Genomic DNA, 25,915 nt, shown 5'->3' on the forward strand with positions numbered 1-25,915 from the left:
AATACTCAACTATTTCAGAGATTGTTTTCCTTTTTAAGTGTAAAGTTAGGGTACTCTGTCTGGGGAATAGACCACTCATCTTTGTTGTCCACGTTCACAGTGAACTAATGGGAATCCAAGGAATCAGGGTATGGGAAATAATATGGTGACATTTCATCCTCATAACGCGATGTATGGAGACTTTCCTGGATCTGTTATAGCATTTTTTATAATATTCATCTTGTCACCTCTTTGTGTCTTAGATATCCAAATGCAAGCTTCCTTTCCTTCCTGGACTGGAAATAACTGTAAGTTAGTAGTTGTGTGCATACGCAGTATCCTAGCTCCTAAGCCTCTCTGTATCTCAGTTTCTAATGTATAGTAATGATTTAGTATGTGGGAAACTTCCAACAGTGGCACATGCGGCTGGGCTAAAAGACAGTAGAGCAGTACTGGGTGATGTAGTTACTTTCCCATCTCTGGAACAAGATGCCTGGCAGCAAGAGCTTAGAGGAGGAGCAGGCTGACTTGGATCATATCTTTGAGAAGATGCAGTCCATGACTGGATGCGTAAAGGGCAGGAAAATCATGTGGAAGGGCCTGGTGGAAAAGAGCAGCCAGAAAGCAGAGAGGGAAGGAAACCTAGTAGAGACAACCAAGTAGAAATCTTTCTCCAAGCTTTCCTTTCTGTAAATCTGCGTGAATGAGAATACGCCCTGCCAGGACACAACCTCAGTGACCCCTTCCAACCAAGCCCTGCCTCCAATCCTGAGACTGTAGGGGGACATTTCAGATCTGAACATAACCCTGGGTTTCATTCACCTCTGTGGACAATGTGAGGCACGCTTTGGACCCAAAGAACATCACAGAAGTGCCATACATAGAAATGCTCCTTAGGCTGAGAGCTTTGGTGTTTTTTTCTTTCTTCCTAGCCATGCAAACAAGAACATAAATTTTTCAGAATATTCATTCTGCCCATAGAGCACTGTGACACAGCTAGCCGTATCAGGCAAGTGCACCCCGCTCATCAGTGAGAGGATTCCAGAACTTAATGAATCCTTACGTCCACTAATGATGTCTGGATGTTGCTGAAGCTGTTATCCCAATTGCTTCTGACATTTATGTCTTCATATCAGAGTGCCAGCAGGCTTCAGTTCCCCGGTCTATGAGGAGCCAGCTCAGCAGATGCCCTGGGCCAGCCTGAGAAGCCTTCCTGGACTGGACCTTTCAGGCTGGGCTGCCCAGTGAGTTCACCATCAGCCTCTGTACACTTAAATGACCTAAAAGCATGCAAAATTGAAGATTCAGTTCCTCTGTCACAGGAGCCACATGTCAAGTGTAACCTCGCCTAGAGTGGTTAGTGGCTACTGTGTTAAACAGCAAAGTTTGGGAAGGTGGCTTTACTGAGGAGGGTGACAGCTAGCCCTGCGGGTACGAAGTGACAAAGCTGAGAGAGCTACCGAGAGAGACCAGGTATGTCCTGTCTCAGGAAAACTCAGCGGTAGAAGCGCAGATTTACAGAAAGGAAAGCTTGGGGAAAGATTTCTATTTGGTTGTCTCTACTAGGTTTTAAATGTTTGTGGATCCTTCATTTTTAACAAACAGAAAACAGAATAAATATAAACAAATAAAATAGAAGCTGATGACAAAACACCGAGCCATAGGAAACTATGCCACTGATACCTATTACTGAGTGGTGGAGTCCATATCTGAAATATTGATCCACACAAACTTATTTAACATCAGCCAATTGGGACATGAGTTCACCATCATCTCAGAGTCAACAGTGGCCCTATCAACTAGAGAACGCTCACCCTGATCAGGTGCACAGTAGCACATGGAGTCATTAGTAATTGAGGCCCTTTCTTAGCTCCGCCTTCCCCACCCTCTCCCCTGGGTTTCTTCACCCTCTCCTCTCTACCCTAGGAGCCTGCAACCCTCCGTGCCACCTGCATTGCTTTACTAGGGGGCCAGGTGTGGAGAGATGAAGCCTCCTCGCTTGCTGGGACACGCCCTGCCTTGACACCCTTCAGATCACATCATGTCTTCTTGACGAGGGACACAGAAGTGGGAAGCCAATGATGCCCAGGAGTGGCCTCTGATGGGGACACACTGGAGAGCTTTTTATCATTCTTCCGGTCCCAGGAGCTGTGTTGCTGACAGCAGTTTTGTGGCTGGTAGGGTAGAATTCCTCCTTGCCTGGCATAGGCGTGACCCTCAGCTTGGTGCAGCTCACTTCCAGATATCTGGGTTGGTCATGGAGGCGTGACCTTGAGGAGTGCACAGGGTCCCTGGCTCCTTCTCCCAGAGCTCTGTCACCCTTTTTTGTTCCCCAGGTACTGTGAACTAAGCAGCTATGCTGAACCCACACTCTTCCATAGTTTGTACTTTGGAAACTACAGGCTGTGGGCAGAAACTGTGAGCAAATTAACCTCTCCCTTAAATTGGGAGTGTTGGATACTGTGTCTCACCAACAAGAAGGCTGACTAGTACAGGATTCAACAAATTATGCTCCTCATTGGTTGAGTTTCTCATCTATAAAATGGAAAATTTGGACTACAAAGTTTCTCCCTCTTTTGGGGTCACACTTCCATAAGAACCACTAACTGGTATCTGCCACATGAACAGGAGTGTGAGGGCAGGACTTGGGCTCCTTGTTCCTGCTGTGTTCCCCAGCACTGTAGCTCAGTGCTTGGAGCTTAGTTCTGGTACAAATCTGTACAATGTGTGAGTGGCAGCAGCCCACTCACCTCCACTGCAGGTGCTTCCGCACTGCCCCGTATCCCTGTCACCCGCTGCCTGCACCCTGCTCTGCCCTGGTATCCCATTCTTTCCCGAGTTGCTGCTACCTTTCTGCTCCGTTGTGCAGAGTCCAGCAGCTCTACTGTGTTCCACTCCCATTTCTGATTTCTCTGAAAAGCCAGGGCTGGAAATCACACTGTACTGTGTAATTATCCTTGCAATCCTCTCCTCTAAGACTTCCTATTTAATAGCATTGCCAAGATTTAAAAACATTAAAACAAAAATGAGCTTGTTAGAGGAAATTAGGCTTCATAAATGTATTCCCTCCTTATTATAAAACATTGATTTCTCTGGTCACTTTCTCTAGATTATTGAAGGCTGAGTGGATGGCCTGAATAGCCAAGGAGAACGCTGCCACCCAATGCTATGAAAGCTGGGTTATGAGGGTACACAGCAGGAAGGGCCGCGGCAGCCAGCTGGCTGAAGTCAAGGAAACATTGGAATGGGGAGAGGCACGTGCTTGCCTTGGTGTCACTCAGTTACATGCTAGGTCTTGTTGGGAAGCTGTGTGGAGCTCGCTTCTGGATATCCAGGTGGGTCATGGAGGCATGACCTTGAGGGATGCACTGGGCCCCTGGCTCCTTCCTCCAGGCTATGTCACCCTTCTCTGCCCCCCAGCTGCACCCTTACTTACTGTGAAGTAAGCAGCTTTGCCCTACCATACTCTTCCACCGTGTTTGTGCCTTGGACCCTACAGACCGTAATAGGAAAAGGCAGTGAGCGTTCAGTTCTTTTTTTTTTTATTATAGCCGTTAATCCCCTTTGAAAGATTCCCCCTCATTTCAAACACACTTCTCCCACGTTCCTGCCCCTTTCTGAAGCAGCTCTGTAGTCCTCTTTCATGAGTGTCTTTAGTGCACTCTCCTGGCTGCCCGAATGTCCCGAACTGATTAAAAACACTTCTCTTCATGGTCATTTTGACTTTGGGGAGAGCCAGAAGTTATAAGGGGTGCCAGATCCAGTTAATAAAGTGGCCAAGGACACACTGCCGTGTCTTTTTCAAGCCTGGCTTTCTGTGGGTGGCACTGGGCAGCAGCGCTTACTGGCTTTTTGATCACACTCAGATACACACGAAAGAGGATTTCCAGAGCTGCTCCACAAAGTGGCAGGGAGGGTGGGCTACATGCGTGCATGCTTGGGGAACATTTGCAAGGGGCAGTGCCAGTGTGTCTGTCACTGTAATATCTTTTAAGCTCAGACATTCACTGTATATTTTGATTTCTGCTTAGGATGCTGTGGGATTCAGTGTAAATATACAACCTCAGTGTTTTACAATGAGAAAGGAGATTCTTGTTTCCTTCCCTGATGGTGCCAGACCTCAACACAGCCCAGCACAAATGTGCCGACTCTCACTTCTACACCTTAGCCAGATGACTTTCCTTTCTGGGTTCCCAGGTCCTTATCTCAGAGGTGGTTTTCTTCTGCCCCTAGAGACGTCTTCTCTAGGCTCTGCACTTCTTGGAAATTTGTTAATCAGTGGGGTGAAAGCAGTATGCCCTCTCTGGAGCCTCATAACCACGAGTTTGGAGAGGAGGGCAGCGGCTTTGGCCAACCATAATGAAGCCCTCGGAGTTGAGCTCAGCGGGAAGAGGGGGTGGCAGCAGCTGCAGGGCCTCTGTACTCCGCTGCCAATTCCTGATGATTTCCTTCTTTCTAGTGGACTGACCAGTTGAACTGGAGCCAGTAGGAGCTTCCAGAGGGAACAATATCCCATCACCCATTTGCTTTTGGGGAAAAGCATGGGTTTCCACAGGCCAATGTCCAGATGTCCTCCTCTACGGATCCCATCTGACTTCTTTGGCAAAATTCCTGATGCCTGACTTCTCCAGTAAACCTTGCAAACAGAGCTGGGTCATTAGTAATTAGAAAGAAATGGTTCCCAAATAATATTAAGGAAATAACATTATTAATAGCAGCCACTAGCTGCCTAAAAATAACTTGTAATAAATTTAACCACACATATAGAAGAAGTCTACAGTGAAAATTCAGAGTATTCCTCGAGAAGCACATATACTAAAAGTGGAAAATCAGGAAACATTGATGAAATAAATGTAAAAGAACACAATCAAATGGAGAGACATTTGGTATTCTTGAACTGAAATAGTCAGTGTTGGAGGTAGTCAGTTGGAGGTAGTGGCACGTGTCTGTTAATTGTAGCACCCAGGGAACCTGAAACAGAAGAATCAAAAATTCAAGCCCAACCAGAGTAACTTAGCAAGACTGTGTCCCAAAATAAAATAAAAATATCTTAAATGGTTAAGCTTAAATGTTCCCAAACGCAATTTAGCCTCTATTGAAATACAAATGACTTTTCTTCACAGAAATAGAAAAAAAAAAAAACCTTAAAGTTATATGGAATCACAAAAGTCCTCCATTCTTCAAAGGAATCCTGGAGGTGGGGGCCACTGGAGATATTACACTGTCTAACTTCAAAATATGCTACAACACTATAGTAATCAAAACAGCATGGTGCTGATGTAAAAACAGCACTGCAAACCAAATAATAATAAAATAGACACATACCTATAGTCAACTGATTTTTGACAAAGATATTAAATACTGGTAAAGGTATTAGGAACACATATTGGAAAAAGGAGATGCTTTTCAATGAAGGACACTAAGGATATTGGTTATCTGCAAGCAGCAATTGAAATCACAAGCTCTTTGCACAAAGCAAAAGTGACCTTGCCAAGGTCACAGAACTGATCTGTGATAGCTCTCAGATTTGAAACCATATGTGTTGGTTCCAGTATCTGGACTGTAAGACAACAAATCTCCGTTAAGATTCCCTGCGCAGGTGCAAGGAAACTTATCCCATGGTCCTGGCCACTTTCCAGAGCAGCTCCGGAGCCCTCTTCCCTGAGTTGTGCTCTCCGGCCTGCCTTGTGTCCTGAGTGGATTCAAACGTTTCCCTCTCACGTTCATTTTGACTTTGGGACGGAGCAAATTGTTTCGCCACGGCAGCTTAGTGTGCACGGTGGATGAGGGCACACCGTGATGCTTTTGTTTGCCAGGTGCTTGGTCTGCGTAGTGTATTCAAGAAGCACAGTGGAAGCTAAGGGAAATGTATTAGAGTACAAGACAAATGACTCTCCCTAAGAATATCAGAACATTCCTGCTCACTCCAGACGGCGTATCCCATCGTTCTTGGCCGTGTGTTTTCTAGCAGTATATGATTCTGGATTTAGACTTTCACTGGGATTTTAATTCCCCATGTTTGTCCAGGTCAGGACCCAGGTTTGGCTGGCTGAGCTCCTGAGACTGCTCCTGAGCCCTGCAGGGCCGCAGGGGATGCTGGTCCTGAACCCTTTCTAAAGAGGGCCTGGCAGCTGGAATTGCAGCCTCTTCACATCTTTGAAGCTCAGGTCAGAACCAGCCGTGTCCCAGTCTGGGGCAACAGGAACCCTGCTGTATTCTCTCATCACCGCTTCCCAATGCCCACAGCCTATGGGCCTGCTGGTCTCCAAGCCAGTCACTCAGACCATGCCAGAGACCAGAGAAGAGAGGACCTGGAGAGCACTTTAGTTAAAATGTGATCCCCTGGGAGGCTGCTTGGGGCCAGCCACACGATGCCGAGAAAGGCCTTGCCATCTCTTCCTGCCAGGACTGCCCTCCATCCCTCTGTACCTGAGCATCAGATCTATTTCCTGTCCCCTTGCCTGTCTCCGTGCTGCGGTCCTGCCCCTTCCTATTCTTGGCCCCAGGATGCAAAAGCTTCCAGCCATCCTCGAGCTAGAGGAGTGAATGTGGATAGGAGCTGTGGTCTGTGTGCTCTGGGCTGCATCTCAATAGGATCCGGGCACATCTGGCTGCACAGTAGGAGCCCCACACTCCAAAGTGCAGAAATAAAACCACAAAAGATCAAAAGAAAAGCATCTAGGCTTGAAATTACCCTTATCTTTATCTCCACAGAATCCATCAAGTACAAGCATCTGAGAGATGGCAGGGAGTGAGATAACAAAAGAGAAGCCAGGAGGAAATTAAAAGTGGCTTCCAATCATTTGCCCTTCAGCTGGTCCATTCAACCTGAAAGGCTCTAAGAGGGCACTGCACAGGTAAAAGCTTCCTTAGGAGTGGGCTGAGGAAGCGAGACACCCCGCTGGTCATCAGGCCTTAAGACACCAGCCTTGCCAGCCACGGTTAGAGCAGGAAAGCCAGCTCTATTTGTACCTTGCACACAGGCAGGCTTGTATTCCACCTGGTTTAGCATATGCATGCCTATCTGTCCTTGAGGGCTGGAGTTGAGATTGGTGGAATATGGATAATCTTTGTCTCCCTGCCCTGTAACGGTGTCCAGGGACTTCTGCCAGCAGGTGACCCTGCTGAAGCCCCATGGTGATATCAGAGCCATGTGTATTTCTTCTGATACCAATTTTTTTCTAAAGCAGTGTCTAGTCTCTTGACACAGTCCTGTCTTAACTCCACATATTTATGATGAAATTTGACAGTTGATGCCTGAGCAAAATGTTAAACGTAGTTTGAGAAACAGAATCCACTAAGCTTTTTACTAGAGTTCAGCTAGACATTAAATGATGGCTTAGGTCAATTGTGAATGGACTTCCCTTGCTGTAGCATCAGTATTTTATTCTAGCTGGGATACAACACTGCAAATGATAAAAGAAGTTTTACACTGAAGGTCAAAATCCTGTCCTCTGATGTGTTATTAATAACCCTCCTGTATTTGTCACTTTCCCATTGCTGGAACAAAATACCTGACACCCAGATCTTAAAGGAAGAGAGGTTTATTTGGTGCAGATTCCAGTGGGTTCTGACCAAAATCAGCTGGCTCCACGGCAGGCAGAAATAGCAAGGCGCCAGAAAGTGGAGCCAGGAAGCAGAGAGAGAAGGGAGGAGCTGTGGACAAGAATGCACCCTTCTAGATCAGTCTTCCTATGACTGCCCCTTCCAACCAAATCCTATCTGCTAACAGCACCTCCCACCCAGGACTCATCTGTTGGGGAACCCACTGATTAGCACAGCTCCCCCATGTGACAGTCGCCTTGCATGCATCAGGCCTTGAGGGACATTCTATATCCCAACTGCTATGTGCCACAGCTCACATTTGTGGATGTCCTGTGCAGTCAGAGATTTTCTTATCTCCATGTTGATGTGGGCAGCACACAGAAGGTGCTGCATGACTCTGGGGGAACCACTCATCTTGGAGACTTCGTGGGCTACACCATCTGGTGTCAACCTGCGTGGCCGTAGGTGTCAATTCCGTGCACATCTGGTCTGCAGGGACCCAATCAGGGGCTTATTCTATAACACATAGTAGTGTAGCAAGAAGACAGTGCTCCCCCCCCCCCATCCACGTCACCCTGTGACCCGAGCAAGTAAGTAAAGGCAGGAAAACTGTACTGAAAGCCCTAGGACGATATTGGGGTTACATAAGCACAGAGCTCTGCTGGGTGGCGGAGAGGGGAAATGTCAGCTGCTCGTGAAGGCTTAGGGGAGAAGACACCAAGCCTGGATCTGGAGGGATGAGTATCTGTTACCCAGAGCAGGTGAGGAACATTGGGAAGAGCATCACTTGGAAACAGATTGAGAATGAAGAGCTTGTTTAGCTAAGGGGAGCAACTTTAGAGCTAGAAACAGGACAGGAAGAGGACAGGAGAGACACAGCTGGAAAGACAGGATGGGTCCATTGTGAAGGACCCTTGCTACCCGGAGTGCTGCGGGGCTGAGAGAAAGTTTCTCAAGGTGCGAACTCGGTACTAACTGTGTAGTCGGTCTGGCTACGGACTGAAAGCTGACAATCAAAAAGGCAGTGTCTTCCTGCGGAGGAGGCTGCCAAGTGGTGCTGCAGACGTGGGCTCAGGTCTGGGCAGGTGTGGGCAGATGTGAGGGTTATGCAGCCTCCAGCCCATGAGCTCATAAAGAGCATGGATACTTGACCTGGCCTGTGGAGCTGCTGCTTTTGACAGGAGGTGACCTGGGCTGCGGTTGTCTTCCCTGGTGTCTGACAACCCGGCAGCTGCTGCTGGATCCTCTGAGACTGGGCTGCTTTTCTTCCCCGTGCTTCCCTCCCTTCCTCTTCTTCACGAATTTTGCCAAGATCACAGTCCAGATTTTTCTCCTTACTCTTGCTCTGATGAGGTGGTAAGTGTCTAGTTTGGTTTCTACGAACAGCAAACCTGAGGGCATCTAGAGATCTACTGCTTATTAGCAACACTGAAAACAGAGGAAATCAGGAAAATCCCATGTATTTTGTCTTCTCACATCCAACAACCCACCTTTTTATGATCTGTCTTCATATAAGGGCCACATGAACTCCTTCCTGTTCGTTACTTATCATGATCTTGCTTTTTTTTTTCCAAACGAGCAAAACGTCAGCTTAAGCTATTTCCAAAGAAATTTCTGAAAAAACTGCCAATGTGAGATTTGCTCTTATAACTATCCTATCCTCCAGAAAGACAGAGACAGAGACAGACAGACAGTGAGAGACACACACAGAAAGACTTCCTCATTAAGTAATAGTCCAGTCCCCACTTGAAGCTGATGATTGCACATCCCTTTAACATTTTAACTGACTGATATGAAGCAAGCCTTTCTGCTCTTCTAAGGACAAACCTTGGCTCATAAAAGTTCAGTTCAGCTCTCACAAGATGAGGACTCTGGGAGCCCAAGGGCCACTGTGATTTAAGGTTCCCTTTTTCTTCTCCTGTGAACCTTTGCTGTGTGACTTGTAGATGATGTTTGGGTCCAATACAAAACAGTCCAAGGACAAACCTTTTGCCGGCTCTCTCATCTGTTTGCAGAAATGCCCCAGCATTTCACCCTTGGCTTAGATGCCAGCATTTTTAACCCCAATACCACTCTACACATCCTGGCAGGTAGAGGAGATTCCTGCAGCACTGAGTAAGGGCCCATCTTCCCAGTGCTGGGGTCCAGCCCCACAGTGTTGGGGGTACAGGAGCAGGACAGGAAGACCGCTCCATCAGGAAGCTGGAAATCAGCAAGCTTGGGTCTCATGGCCATGAAAGCATCCTTTAAATCTCACTGTCAGAGGACCAGGATTTTGGGGCTCCTTTTCCCCTTCACTCAAGTATGCATTCTGCACTCCTTGGCTACCTCTTACCCTCCTGGACTTCTGGCTACCCTCTGCCATATCACAAGGAGCAGGAGATGCCCCCAGCATTTCGCCCTGTGTATTCCACTGTAGTCCTGGCACACATGAGGAATTTCAGTGAATGCCAACCTCATGTTTGCATTAATTCCCAGACCTTTCCATGGCCATGGCCACTTTCACAGATGCATAAATGGAAGCTCAAGCATTACACCAAAGTAACAGCAAGATTGAAGATTGGAGTCCTCAGACCAAAAACGTGTTACTTTCCACTGTTTCTGCTTAGCAGCCCTTCAGGTTGCCCCGAAAAGAGAGGCAGGCTCCTTTACAGGTGCTGCTTGGACTCCAAGGGCCACCCTGAGCATCCCTGATAAGCTGGAGGATCCTAGCCTACAGAATTATACAGTGACTGTTATCTGTAAGCAGCATGGAGGCCACAAAATAGGAATATAAATACCACTGTCAGTACAGAGCAAGAAGAGCTAGGTAACTTTGTACAGTTCCATTTATAAAAGTAAAAAAACAGGCCAAATGATGATGTCAGAAATCAAGATGTTGGTTATGTTCAACGATAGAAAAGAAAGTGGATCCGAAGGAATTCTAGGATGCTTTCTCTTGATTTAGACTGATCAATGTTCATGGGTGAAAACCAATTGAACTACTTGCCTGTGATTTGTGGGCTGTTCCGTAAATGTGTTAAAATTCAGTGTCAACATTTTAGAAGGTGGCATAGAGCACAGAGCTTAAAGTATTTTGAAGCAACTTCTTTGAATTGCCTGACACCTTTATAATGCATTGAAAATTTCAAGAAGAAAAAGTGGTAAGAGTTTATTTTTTTTAAATCTTAGAAAATTGTTCTCTCATATCTTTCCATTATGGCTGATAGTTCATCTCTGTTGAGCTTAGTGTGAAAATTTGAGTCCCAATCTATTATCGAGGTTTTAAATCCTCCCATTGAAATTCGAAAGTAACAATTCTTTTTCTTCTCCCCTGTACTGTAAGACACTGATTATGAGGAAGTGTGATTCATTTTTAAACCTCACTGATCATCACAGTAATCACTGATGTATTTTACCATGTACAGAAAAGGTTGGTGTGTTAGATTGTGTTGGGTTACCAGCCCTGCAGAAGAACATGCTATAGTCATAAAAATAAAGGAAGCTCTTATCCGTGGATAAAGCCTGACAGTGGTGACACCCTGCAGTTCTCACCACTCTCCATATAGTACAAACTAAGCATTCACACCCATTTATAAGGGGGTTTCTACAGAATAATATGGGAATAGCTTGCATTCTGTGAATGTGTATTAATGATCCCTGACATGGTTTTAATCATAGTGCATTGGAACAACTCAGTCTTTGAGAAAAATACTCTATCCCCATTGGACAAATGAGGAAACGAAAGTACATGTATGTTAGGAAACTTTCCTTAGGTTGAAGAGCCAGGAAGCAGTAGAACTTGGATGTAAACCTGCTTGGTTTGGATTCTGTTGCTGGCAGAGTGCAACTGGCCATGCTTGGATCACACCTGTAAGATCTAATATGTGAAGGCTGTTGGGATTCAGGATCAATTTCAATGGAAAATTTCTGAGAAAATGGCGTGTTTAAGAAAACTAGGGAGAAAATTTCATAAACCAGCAGGTAGTCGTGGCGGTGAGGAGAGTACGTACTCACTGAAAGGAAAAGGGAGAGATGGGGTAGCGCAGGAGGGGGCGAAAGCAATGTGGCAGTTTCGGGTTGCTTGGTAAAGGACTTTGGTGAGGAAGGTGGACTTCGGTATGCGTCATTGCCAGTCAGTACCGGACACTGTGCAGAATCTGTCCTGAGAGTCCAGAGCCAACCATACAGCATGTCATGAAAATCATAGCTGGCCCAGAGTTTCTTGACTCAATATGAATTTCATCTGCTTTTCTTTTAGGGTCACAGTCCATGAAAAGTTAGTAGCAGAGCATTGCACTGAACCAAGTTATTTTGCCTGGGATGATGTCTGGAGACATTTCTTGCTCCATCTTGATGCTCATTCATCCCAGTGGACCCCACAGCCCAGCTTTCTGCCTCATAAGGTCACCTCTCTCCATGTCTTGTGCATAGGCAAAAGAGGATATTGAAAAGGTAAATTAGCCATTGTTATGTGACAGACTAATCAAGAAAAATCAATCAAGCCCATGTAGCCATCATGCTTGAAAGTTCTTCCATAAGTTAGGCACTCTTTCCCCCACCTGGAAACCTACTCCAAATCAGTGAATTCATGCCCCTTCTTGATAAAATGCTTCAGAGCCACATAAATGCCAGAAGCTTCAGGGAGTGTGGGGAGAAGACACCATCTGTGTGAGGAGCCCATGGTATACTCCATCCTGTGGCAGAGGTGTGGTTTCTTTCCCTGCTCACATGCTACACAGCAGCTCGTCTGTGCTTCTGCGCCATTGTTTTAGAGTTAAGATCCACTGTGTAACTTGTGAATTACTGAAAACTGTGGAGAATAGTGCTGTGGTCTAGGCTCGCCCAGTGGGCTCACTTTCCCTGCCTCTTCCTCGGTGTTGTGTTTGGTGACCATTATAGACCATGAGTACTGAACGATCTGTCAGGTCCCAAGTGGGTTAGAAACATTTCCTCAGCAGTGCCATGAGGTAGCGGTTCCACTCCTGTGTTTACAGATGATGATGAAGTTTGGGGAGGTCCAGTGATGTGTCCACCCCAGAGAGTGCCTACCCCTGTGCCCACTGAGTCTCACTCCCTGATCTGCCTCGCTGACTGCTAGGGTGCAAAGTAGCTGCCTGCAGCAGCCCTCCCCTTGCTGGTTTGCTTCCTCTCCAAAAAAATGCTCATTGCTTGTCCCTGGTTAAAGCTCTCTTTCATTGGTGTTGACCTTTAGCTCCTGCTCAGCCAGCATCTGGCCTCTGACATCATGCACGTGACTTTCCTACTAGCATGCCACCAAGCCTGTGTGATCTCTAGCAGACCAGGGAGTGTTCCCAACCCTCCCCTAGTCCTCAAGCAAAGAAGAGATCAGACACTCCTGGCCTGAGATAGTCTCTAAGTAAATACTGAAATGTCACATGCTTGGACTGATGGATGAACTCACCTGGAAATAGCTTATTTCTTTGTATTACCAAAGTCGAGTTAGACTTGGAAGAAACAGACACAAAGCCAAAAGCAACTTCATGTTTAGTTAACCTCCAAATGCATATGACCTGCAAGCTCCCCATTAAGCTCCCCTGTCCCTGCTCTGCTACAGATGTTTGCTGCTGCTAAAGCTTACCAAGCCCACCCCACGGGGGGCCCTCCAAACCCCCTTGGTATACTCTTTTCCTTGATGAGGTAAATGTCAGCGGAAAATCACCATGTATGTAGTGTTTTAATAAAACCACCATTTGTTAGTTTTGTGGCCTCAGGTTCCAAAAGCAAAAGGAACAGCCACATTAAACTTTGTACCCACCACTCTAGCACCTCCCCACCCCCAGGATAACATTTATCTTCCTGCCACCCAAGCCACGATTCACTGGCGCATCTTCTGCTGCTAATTCTAGCCCATAATCACAGGACTCGCCAGGGTCATTTTCAGGCTGGAGAGAAGAAATAGAATCCAGCTTGTGTGTCACAAGAAACATAACTTTAATTCCTAACTTCCAGCTCCTTGATGACAAAGTCACCGCCTGCCAGATTTAGATCACAGTAATTCTACCAAGGACACACAGGCCCCAGAACTTGCTCTCAGCTTTTTTTCCCCTTGTTGCCCTCAAAGGGCCTCACGGCCATCTCCAACCTCGTTGTCAAGCCCTCGCTTTCTGCAGTGTCGGGGACAACAGCAAACATCAAGGAAGAAGTAAAGCAGCCAGGTGCAACACCATAGAGCCCATCAGGCGGCCCTGATGCTCCTCAGATCCTACTGATGTGGCCGCCCAAATCTTGTGCATGGTGGGTAGAGTATCAGTGGGCCAGGGAGGCTCCTCTACCTGTGTTGATATGTTTCCAAAAGACACCTGAGTGCAAATGGTGAGCAAAAATTTGCACTGCACCAGTAATGGAAGCAGCATGATGGCACACGTTACCTCTCATGCAGAAGCACAAGTGGCTTCTTTTCACTGAGTCTCATTTTTTTTAAGATAGAGAATGCAAGGGCTGCAGATGCTGGAGTGCACAAGGCCTGACAGAGGAGGAGAAAGGGAGGAAAGGGTACCACAGGGTCCTCTGCCTGTGCGTCTGATTAACTCTCCCACATACTGTGGAGTTTTCCTCTGCGCACTGTTCTGAGGCTGCTGCGTGTGATGAGTGGGTCAGATTGCTATGTTATCACCGGAAGACCACCTGCTGCATACTGGCCTGGACCCTCCGGTGGAAGGCAGCCTTATTTGAGGCATGTTCTTTGGCACAGAAAGCCCAGGAACTTCACTGTAGCTCCAAACTCCCTTGCTGTAAATGTTATGACATGTATAGTGTCTCCCTTATCATCCAGAGTAAGCTGGAGGAATATTAACATAAGGAAATGGAAAATTCATGTGAATGAAAAAAAATAGGATGAAGATCTGGAAATTGGTTATGGAAGAAAACCCACGATGAGTTATAGCCATGAAGAATAGGTTACTTATATCTGATCACCTATCCTTGTAGCTATGGAATGGAGGCAAGCAGAAATATGTGGCAGAGCTCATTCTTGGAGTGAAGTCCGAGTGTCCTACCTGCTTTGCCTGGAACCTTTTCGGAGCTCAGATACAAACAAGCTGTAGGGTCAGCTGCCTGCTGAATCACACTGGACTCACACATCTGTCTTCCTGCCCCATCCGGCAGTTAGTTCCCCATTTCTTCTGTATCCAGGAGGCCCCTGTAACGCTGATGTTGCTAGTGTGAAAGCTTGGTCTGGCCATTTCCGCTTCAATGAGGCTCCCTGGATTAAGCATAAGGCTTCATCTTGGGGTTGTTAAGACCTCAGGATTCTTGGCACAATCCTACTCAGGTTCAGGTACCCAGGTTGGGCAGTGGTCCGCCAACTAGGTCCCAGGAGAGTGGACCACTGGCCTAACCTGGGTACCTGAAGCTGATTAGGAAAGATAAGAAAAAGCCCTGCCAGAACGCTGTCCCTGCTGGTCAGCTAACAGGCTGGCTTCCCCGATCTATTGTCAGTCTGTTGCACACGCACGCCTGGAGGCAGCTTGCTGCTTTCTTGTTTTCCACAAAGCGATTCCTAACTTTACACCTCTGAATTTATATTGTCTCTTGTCTGTTCCATTCTGCTTTCTTAGCTACATTTTGTCCAGATTGCTTCTGGGGAGATAAAAAGCCAACTCTATACTGAAGGCTGCCATTTGAGATTCTGCAGTCTGCAGGTAGAGAGGATGAGAAAATCCTGCCTGGCCCCCACAGGATGAGTCTAGCAAGCTAGGGAGTAGTGGTATTGCAAACGCCCTGCAGCCTTGGGTGGGGAGTTTCTCAGCAGTGTATTTGATAGCCTTGGGGCCTTGGGGGAGCTGTCCTGCTGCCTTCTGCTCCTCTTTCTCCCTCACTTTCCTCCTTCACCCCCTGTGTTTCTGTTTTCTTTTCTGAGTCTCCCTTTCCTCCTCCTGAATCTATATCCTTTCCTCTTATTTTGGCCAGAGAGAGTTACTTGTTTGGTTTTCTTTCTTCAGCAGGCCCACAGAATTATACTGTGCCTGCATATCTCGTAGGTCTTAGTTACTTTATCTTGTGGGTAAGGAGGGAGAATGACTTCATAGCAGGCCAGGGAAGATTAAAAAAAAGAAGTCAATTTTAGTTTCCCAGCATTCCAGCCAAGAGTTAGTCTATTGACCTACTTACAGTTCTAATTCTTAGAAGACAAAGAGAAGGATGGGGATTTACTTACACAAATCTGTTGAAAATTAAATGACCACGGATGCATAGCAAATATAATTTTATTCTACTAATAAATTGTGTGGATTAGAATTCCTAATGCATTGAAAATAATTTGAAGGACAATATACATTACATATTTATGCCCCTGTAGTAATAGATAGAAAACGAAGAAGGGTAAATGGTGGTGGCATGATGTGTGCGTGTGTGTGTGTGTGTGTGTGTGCGTGTGTGTGTGTAAAAGAGAGAGTACATTCCTACAATGAGTTTGAACCTCCCACCTATACCATTTTCATCTGCAGTTCTTCATTGTGAATATTAATAATTGCAGGTTGAAGTTATGGAGAGAGGATCCACTGTTTAAAATGGAGCTAGCACTGTGTCTCCAAACAGTGCAGGCTGTTAAAATGGCTTAGAAGTTATGCCGATCTTTGTAGAAGCAAACACCTGATGAGTTATTTAAGGGTTGAGACCTTACCATGCAGTGCATCCCTGACAAATCTCTGCTCTCTTTGCTCCACGTCTCTCTTTCTGACCTCTCCTCTGCCCTTTCTCAAACAAAACTGTCTTTGGGGTACTGCTTTTAGCTTCTTTTCCTCCTCCCAACTTGCAGTGAAATGTAACTAATCCACTCTGCTGCTGTATGCTGAGCCCAGCAAGAAATCCACATCAGCACCCCTGGAACAAGCTGCCTCCTACTTCGACGAAACCAAATGCCAAACTGGTTTCACAATGGAGATGTTGGACATAAAAACTGGCTCCATCCCAATGTCCACCCGGTGGTTATGTGAACGGTTGTTTATAACTTGTGTTCAGCTTTCTAGCCAGGCGCTAGTGTCGCCTAAAATTGCTACTGTGAGAAAACCAAAATGCTATTTGGTCAGCCCAGACTGTTCATCTACATTTTGGAAAAACTGTTCTTCTTTCTGCAGAGCTTGCTAAAGAAAGATAAACAAGTCTCCTCAGACAATGGGAAGAGGGGAGCCACGGCTCTTTATTAGGTTACACAATACTGTGGGGATGGGCAGAAATGTGTGGTTAAAAGTGGCTGCCGTCTTGTGGGGTGAAGCACATGAAATCCCAGCAGTCCCCCCAGATCCCCGAGTTGACCCTTTGTGGACTGGTGACAGGAATAGGTCAACCCCATATTTTTCTCATGATCGCGTTGGAAGCGTAATTTGGAGTTTGAATCATCTGTTGTTTCTCTGTTGTAATGATAGCTTAAACAACTAATTTGTCTCCAAATAATAATTAGTCCTAACTGCTGAGGATCAGTGACCCCACTTTCCACTAAAATTCCTTTCCAGTCAGCATCTCAACTTCTAAAGTAGCTATAGGCGATGAGAAATCAACGGCCCTAAAATATGTGGGATTTGTGTCTTGGGTCCCCCATATAATCATAAGTAATTTATTGAACCTGATTAGAATCATTAAATTCCAAATGAACAAATTAATAACAAAATCTCTTTAGGAATGATAGCAATAATCCAATTTTCCATTTGGTCTGAATTTTGGATCAAATATATAATTTATTCAGTGTAATAAATTTGTGTGTTAATAACATGAAGTGATTTCAGGGACTGGCTGTCATTAGGAAAGAGGCCCATGCCGGCTCCCAAGGACACTCAGAGTACTTCCTAGCAATGCAGTAAGATGGAAATAGTCACCACTGGCTGTCACCACCGCCAGCTCTGGGATACAGGTTGCAGGGGGAGATAGAAGGTGATCCTGGGGTCAGGGGTTTCATGCAGACACTTAAGGGTCAGGGCACACAAGTCCTTACAGAGAAGCTGAGAAGGACCCATGGGAAAGAAGCCCTGGAGAGATGGAAGAGGATTGCTCCATAGGTGTGAGGGTCCAAAGGCATCTGCAAATGTTCTGCCATTCTAAGTAGCAGAGAGTCCTTGCTATTCCCAGAGTAAGGCAGGAGAATCATTGTCTGGCATCTAAGACCTGAAGAGAGCCCCCTAGGTGACTTCCAGGCCCGTGCTGGACGTGGAGGGGAAATGAAGGTCACTCTGGCTGGCGGGAAGAGGAAGAGCTGGTCGCCAAGCTGCTGCTTCCTCCTTTCCTGCTGACAAAAAGGAAGTGTCCTTCCTCCCTGACCTGGATGCCCCATTATTTTCTAAGACTCTTGTGCATTTAATAAAACGTTTAGATGGAAATTGTGTCACCTGGTCATTTTTAATTGACTGTATCAATTGAAAATGACCTTCCTGAGAGAGCAGCTTAAAAACCACAGACTTGGATCTTGAAAAAAGCTTCGAGTCATCATGCTGGAGTGATACTAGAAGTACAGTCATCTCCCTTTGAGAAGCTGAGTGTTCCCAGCAAAAACAGTGGTAGCGGGGTGGTAGTAGGGAAATAATTGTTTAAATACTGGCTGTTTTCTTCTCCCTTCCCTTTGAAAATCAGACCCACATTCTCACTGTGAAACATCAAAGGAGGATTTTCCTGAACCAGTGTTTCACTGATTGCTTGATGTATTTTCATTAGGAAAATGTGCTTTGCAAGATCCTTGAAAGTTAGGAAAATCTGGTTTTTCCTCCTACTCTAAGACTTTCTTGGATAGTCTAAAATTCCCCTGAGTGATGTCAGTACGTCAAACAAACTTCAATCCTGTTTCCCAAACAGATTTCCTACCGTCTTGAGTTAGGATGATGCTTTTCCTAAAGCTTGACTCGACTTACTTTTTTTGCTAGACGGTGCAATCCACACTTGAATGCACTATGGTTTGGAAAGATAAGGTTCTGCTAAATGAATCCGGGATTTGACTTCATCAGGTTCCCAATCTTTAAAATGGGATTACTTGAAATGTCAGAGAGGGCTGTTAGTACAAGCTCTGTTCCTGATGTCAGAAAATCTAATGAACTGCTCACTGCGCCAATCCAGAATTATACTTACAGAAACATGGATGTCATTGTGGGAGCCACATGAACTGGTAATCAGGGTTGGCAGTTTGGATTTAGTTGGCAAAGGAGCAGGAAAAGAGAGCCAGTATGTTTCCTTATGTAATAAATTCCCCATTCCTCCAACCAGAGACTTTGTTTTAAAGCAGAAACCATAGAATTATGTTAGAAAATTCTTTCACCATGACTGCCATAGCCTGGAATATAATTTCTAAACCAGCTATGAACCTTTGAACTTACAGAGCCTTCACTGACCCAGTTAACTGTGACTAAGAACCTTGTCATATTATCTGGCTAATAAATTAATTGTAACCTTTTACATTTCCCTGACCAGATGTTTTTTTTATGGTTTTTAGGGTAGAAATAATGTGTGTGTAGGGAAACTGCTTCTGCCTTTAAACCGTACTTTACAAAGAAGAAAATATCTGTGTGTATGAATTTGTGTGTATTAACACCACCCAGTGCCACAGCTAAACCAATGCCGGGCATGGTGGTGCATGCTTGTAATCCCAGCTCTTGGGAGGCTGAGGCAGGTGGATCATTGTGAGTTGGAGACTAGCCTGGGCTACAAAGTGAGTTCAGGGCCAGCCTGAACTGCATAGGTAGACTCTGTCTCAAAAAGACAAAAACAAACAAACAAAAAACCAGTAGGTCAGTGCAGACCCCTGGAGCAAGCCCAAGATGGAGAGTTCTGCAGTCGGCTCAGAAGGAAACTTGAAAACAGAAAAGACAAAACAGTCTTCACCCTGCACAAGCTTATAGGGTATTTAGGGAGAACACAGCAACCTATTGTGAAAAAAAAAAAAAAAAAGCTTGTATTTGCCAGTCAAAGGCCTGCAGCTATAGCAGGGTAACAAGTCCAGCCTTATGTGCTACTGGAATATCAGGCTAAGGCAGTTAATCAAAGCAAACTTCCCAGAAGAGGTGACTGTTGAGTAGGAATTTGGGGAAAGATTAATGGGGAACAACTTTAAATGATGTCAGCAGTTTTCACTGGAGATCCAAGAGGAAAAGTGATTTGCAAAGAACGAGATTTCCTGAGCCTAAGGAAACGCCCCAAAGCCCTGTCATCATCCTGAGTTGGTTAGCTAACCAAAAAATGAACATTAAAAAGAGGCATCGTGACAAATGAAGCACATGAATTGTATTTGTGACTTAACATGTGTAAATGTACACTCAGCCACACATTTTTCAGTGTCACGCCAGAGAGTTTTCTTGGGGTTGGATTCTGTTATTTCGGCTGAGTCTCCCTTTACCCTTAATACACGTGGCAGAGCTGGTTTGGGGGCAGCGATACCTGGGCTTTCTTGTGGAAAGAGGCCAATTCAGCGTGCGGGGGACCAGGGTCTACGTATTTTAGAGCTGAATGCTGCGTTAAGTAGGTGATGTAAGGGTCCTGAGTACTCCGCATTCAGCAGCAGTAGGTATTGTGATGTAACCTGCAGACGGACTCAGAGAAGTGCCCAGGCTTCGGAGTCGGCTGAGAGCAAGTCTAGGACTCCCAGTCTGACAAGGGCCACCTGTGACTCCAATCCCTGGTGGGGACAAACCAAGTGCTGAAAAGGGAAATTAAAATAGCTGCAATGAAAGAAAACAAGACCAATGTGTCTGCAGCCCAGAAACATAACTGAAATGCAAAACTGTGAATGAAGTCAGGCTAAAGCTACCGGCCTGCTGGGCTCCGAGCCAAACATTCTTTTGGTAGATTTTATACCTCGAACATCTGGTTCAGCATTGCTACCGCAAAGATTCTTCACGATGCTACATGGCAGAAATTACAGTGGATTAGAGCAGATTTATCACCTCCAAAGCACACAATTTCAGGACAGATCCACGGGTTCCACCAGCAACCTGAACAATTCAATTAGCGGTGTCATAGTTGTTATGCAGATGGGTGACAGGTGCCAGCTCTGATTCGAGCAAGAGCACAGCCACCAACAATGCTGGCACACTCACTGGAAGACCCCACTGGGTCTGGGGGGTCTTTCTGACCCACTTCAGTCCCTGCAGTGAGCCCTACGGGGCACTTGCTGAAACCCATCTAATTCATACCCAAGACTCGGGCAAATTAGTCACACCTGTTCCTCTAGGATATTCAGTAGAAGTCACTGGGAAGGTGTCCTTCTGGGATAAGGGGTCACTGGGGAAGTTTCAAGGTGATCTTTCAAAAGACCCATCCTGGAGTTCATTATGAGTGGAAGGTTTTTAGTCGAGAAGACCCCCAATTAACAGTTGTAAATGCACTTGAAAAGCAGAAGCGAACAACTGTATATAAATGCAAGGCAATGCCATGGTATTAATATAGAATTATGGGGGAGATGAGCTGCAAACCGTGACACTGTACAGGATTCCTGTGGCCACCATGAACAAATCTTCTGGGTGTGATCGATGAGAAAGGAGCAAAGATGAGGAGGCTTCTTGGGTGACCTTCATCCTGCTGGGCCCCTCTAGGCTCATTCGAGGTTCATAAAGATGCCCTGATGGGTTGCTGTGGGCCAGAGTCCATGTTGGATTTCAGGGAGGTGCCGGTGAATGGGGCTCTAACTATGCTGAGGAGGATTTGCATTGCTTTCTCCTTGTAAAGGAAGTCATTGATGAAGTCCAGAAAGAGGAGAAGCTGAGGAATCCCTGCTGCCTGCTTTCCTTAGAACATCCCTAGCCAACTTAGCCAAAGCAACAGGGAACGGTATTGTATGAAGCGTCTTTCAAATGTATAGTTGCATGGAGAATCAAGCTTTTTAAGAGTCAAGAACCATCGAGACATGTTTATATGAAAAGAGATCTCTTATTTAAGAGTATAGATCAGGTCAGCAGATGCTTATGTCACTGTGTCACCCTAAGTGAATGCTGTACAAATTCCCATGTAGAGTAAGTATATGGATATGGCTGAGATGTGGCTTCTAGCTTAAGAGGGCATTGTCAGCTAGGTGGCACAAGAAAAAAGCAGGAATCAGGAGGATGCCGCTGTACTTAACTCTTCCTTGTTCATCTTCTAGTGCTATTTGGTGATGATGTATGACTTTTTAATAGTCCTTATATTTTTGTCACTCAGAATGACCTTGGGTGCTCCTCTCTGAGCCTGCCCTGAGGAGGACAGTGATTCATCCCCAACCTGGTGGCACTTACACTCCTGTGTGTGTAAGTGATCCTAAGGCCATCCCTTATTCCAGAGGACCTGGAGGGCCATGATTTTTAGGGACAAAGAGATAAAGTCTTAGTCTCTTAGTTCATGATCAGCTCACTTGGGAAGAGTCAGAGGGCAAGGACTGAGCACAGTTTCAGCTTCATCCTGGTGATTCATTAGCCTAGATGGCAGCATGGGTGAGATGGCAGGGAGTGAGACAATCAGGCAGCCAAGCCGGAGAGAAAGCAGGCACCTGGTGCCCAACTCCTTCTGTCCCCTAACTACCTCCTGATCTTTGAAGCTTTCAGTGCTGTGCTCCTCAAGGGGACACACTCCTCCTTTAGGGGCCAGGTTTCCAATCCCCATCTGACTTTGCACAACAATGACACCATAATGATAACTGAGAGCCTTCTCTGCATTGGTGAGCTAAACGTTTCTCAAAGACTCCTGTGAGATAGATATGCATCATCTCCATCTTACAAGATAATGAAAATGGTATCAAAGAGGTTAGCTATTGGCCCCAGTTTAAGTGTCTAGGGATAAGGCTCTGGGGATCAAACTCTGTTCTTTCTGATCCCAAAGCAGAGCCCTGAATCACCAACCTGCAGTGGGAAGAGTTTACAGCCCACATTCAGCTTCTTAGGAGCCTCTCCCTGCTTCTCAAGAGCCAAGTTCTGCTCATGTTCCTCCAGAGCACACACACCCGCCCCACACACCAGCTCACACATAAAGTACATTTCCATCATCTAATTTCTATTTGCCTCCAGTGTGGCTCAGAGCCAATTTCAATTTTGGCTGGGTCTTTATATGTTTTGTAAGTATTCAGGGTTCAGAGACCTTCACAAACCCAAGGGAGGTAGGATTTGTGCTTTCCTATCTGCCAGGGTAGGCGACTGCAAGCTGTCACAGGTTCCCCCATCCCCAGGATGGCAGTTGTGGGAAAGATGCAGAAAAACCCAAACATTGTATGCATGTTTACCAATGCGTCATAGGTGCTTGTCAACAGATTTGGGGCAAAGAAGAGCAGATTCACAACATTTCTGCCTTTCTAGTGCATCCTTCTGAGGTAGTCTCTTGCTTTGAGCCCAGAAGCTTGGTTCTTTTCCCACTTTACCTTCCACTTCTCCCCGAAATGTCTTCATCAGCTTCCCTGTCTTCCATCTGCCGGAAGTTTCTGTTTTCCTTTGAAAGGATTTTTCAGAGCGTTGACCTCTGTGGGTTTTCTCAGCCCTACTGGCTTGCACATGCTGTGACTCATTTGCACTAATTTGTGCAATGAGCAACAGGCAGGGGCCATCGGAGACCCTGCTGCCTGCAACAGGCTAATCAGCTCCCAACTGTGGCCTCCTCCCAGCCTCGCCCCAACTCCTCCCTCTGTGCCTCCAGCACCAGGCTTGCTCTAGGGGAAGTGGTGTGAAATCAGACATCTCCAGCCAGCGCCGGCCCCACACTGCCAAGAAAGCACACACTGCAAGGTGTAGCTGTTTCCCCATTTGTCTACTTCAAAATTAACATTTGATTACTAAAGCTTTTTTCTTTATTCCAAGTAAAGAAAAAGAAATATGTTTCCTCTAGTCCTGGCAGATCATTTGTTGTTTTTCTCAGCCCTCCTGCTTCTCTCGAGTATATTTGCAAAAATGAGTGAAGGCTGATTTCTAGCAGAGGATATTTCATGGCTTAGTTTCTCGTCAAGATGATAAATCAGACCGGGTGCCTGAGTAATTACGTTCCTGGAGCTGGACTGTAATTTTTTTTTAACAGCAGAACTCACAAGGCAGTGTTGCGACTCATTATATGCAACAGTTTTCATAACTCATGCAAATATTACATCCAACTTTTGAATAGATAGTGGGGTATTTTTAGGAATTTTCATCAATACTTAATAATGCAATTTGCACTACAAACAGAACATTGCAATAAAGAATTCAAGAGCAAATGAGTGCCATTAAGTCAAGTAAGAGGTTTCCCAGACCTGTCTTTTGTTTACAAAACCTTGTCTCAAGAATATACATCTGAGCATAGTCATTGCAGGCGTATACTGTGCCTTTCTGCTCTGTAGGCAGCGTGGTCTTCACTCTGGGAACTGGGCGGACTGAACTGCGTTCTAATTTCCATAACCAGATTGCTATGAGAATTCGTAGAAATTCATTTCTTTTTATTTTAACAGAGAAAAGCACCGCCTGGCCTCTACTTTCTGAGATCATTTTTTACAGCCTGCTTTGACTTTGACAGAGAAATGCATCTTACATTCATCTGCATCTGCAGGTAAAGCCTACAGGTCCGGAGATCCTTGCTTTTCATGCCTGCTTCGTCCTCCATAACAAAGGGCTCATGTACATTCCAAGATCAGCAATCAAGACAAAAAAGAAATTCGGGTTGGGGAATGGTAACCATGACTGAAACCCAAGCTGTGACCATCTGCTCCATGGGGTTCCAAAGAGTTAAGAACTCAGGGTGTGCTATCTAGAATTTATATCATCAGCAAGGGCTTTGGACTCAGAATAATGTATGATGAACAATAATTTGAGTGCTAGATGCAGTTTAAATTCCAAATAAGGTCCACTACTAATGAGCTATGTACGACTGGGCAAGTCTTTTCATTTCTCTGAGCTTTAATTTTCTTTGCTGTAGAATGGATCTGTTAATGTAAACCTCAGCCTGTTTACGAGGATTAAATAGACACATAATATGTGTAAAGCCCCATCCTGAAACCAGTGATACAATGTATCAGTAAGTTTTCATGTCATTGGGTTCAAAGTGCTCAAGGTACAGGAGATAAAATATCTATAGATAACAGTAATTTAAGGTAAAATAGCTTAGTGGTCTAAAAGAGCTGAAGATGGGATGTAACAGAAAAAGCTTCCAACCTGGGAAGGAGCTGGGAGAATGAATTACCGCTCCCGGGAGGGGTCTTAAGGCCTGTCTTGGTCACCTGCCTGCCCAGTCCTTGGCCTGCAGTGCCCTGTGGAAGCATGGTCTCTGGCTAGAACTGGAGAAAGCTTCCGGTGGCACTCATGGGGACCTCGGTCAGGGACATGCCCAGTAGTTGAAAGTTTTCAGGTCGCTTTCTTGTGGTCAACTCCTGGGTAGCTACACAGGGACCAGAAATCACATATCCTTTGAGCCAAAATTAAATACCCAGTGGGCCAGCTGCCCTTGGTACCGGAGGCAAGAACATTTCTCTGTGTTTGTGTTTGTTTACAAATGCAAATAGATAAGCAAGAGAGTATGGGAGGGGTGACAAGGAAGGAAGCTACCACAGCACCCTAGGAATGCTCTCTGTAGAAGTGCTGGCCAGGTTTGAGGTGCTCCCTCCTCCTTGGGCATGATACCATCAGCCTCTCCATAGCTTCTCATTAGCAAAATGATTCAGGGGCAGCCCAGGGAGATATTCACACCTCCAGGGTTAACCATCACCCAGGAAGCCAAAACCCAGAGGGTGACATGGGAAGTAATTTCCCAAGTGCTTTCCAGCAGTGGCTCAAGGAAACTGAAGGTGAACCTTGTTATTCCAGTTCAATAGTAAGGCTGGGGTGGGGAAAGCTCCTAACTCTCCCAAGGTCATGCTTTTGTACTCTTACTGGGAGGAATAAATCCAAACCAAACCAGACATGGATTTAGAGGGTCTGGTGATTGAAAGGGTTTTGACTCAGACAGGACACTGCAGCTGTAAAGCCAAAGAGCTCCTATCTCCCCCACCCCTAGGGATTTACCTGTGACTCTGTCTCCCCCCACCCTTAGGAATCTGCCCCTGGCGCCAAACGTGTGTCAATGAGATACCTATGCATCTCTAATGGCCCTAGGGCACTACCCCTAAGCTTAGGCTATTTGTATACCCCCGCCACGCCAGCCACGTGTTTGCCAGAGAGAAAGCCAGACTCCAGCGGTTGGGGTTTGGGGGATAGTGGTGGTAGGGGAGTGGGAGGGTGTCGATTCTCTCTCTCCGTGTTCTCAGAATAAAGGCCTCTTTTATTTTATGCTTCTCATCTTTTGGAAATAATCCTATCAGTGTTCAGTTCTCACTGTACCCTTGTGGGGATTAACTAGTGGTCAGCTTGTGACACCCAGTTGACTTGAGTCAGCGTGGTCCTGGGTGTGGAAGGCCCACCTGAGGATCCTTGCCAACACCATACGAAGAACACTGGAGGGCAGGATGGTGCTGTTGATTCTCCTGGAGAAACTGGTCCACTGGCTTTCCAAGAGGATTGTGCGT

General features: G+C 45.9%; 1 protein-coding gene across 1 annotated transcript in view; it reads left to right on the forward strand.

Annotated features, from left to right (window-relative positions):
* Sema6d (semaphorin 6D) overlaps positions 1–25,915 on the forward strand; it is a 559,259-nt gene that overhangs the window by 146,862 nt on the left and 386,482 nt on the right. The window lies entirely within an intron of this gene.

The sequence above is a fragment of the Cavia porcellus genome, unplaced genomic scaffold (genome assembly GCF_034190915.1).
Source record: "Cavia porcellus strain 051 isolate PalLab524CR breed Dunkin Hartley unplaced genomic scaffold, mCavPor4.1 scaffold_1, whole genome shotgun sequence".
Classification (NCBI taxonomy): Eukaryota; Metazoa; Chordata; class Mammalia; order Rodentia; family Caviidae; genus Cavia; species Cavia porcellus.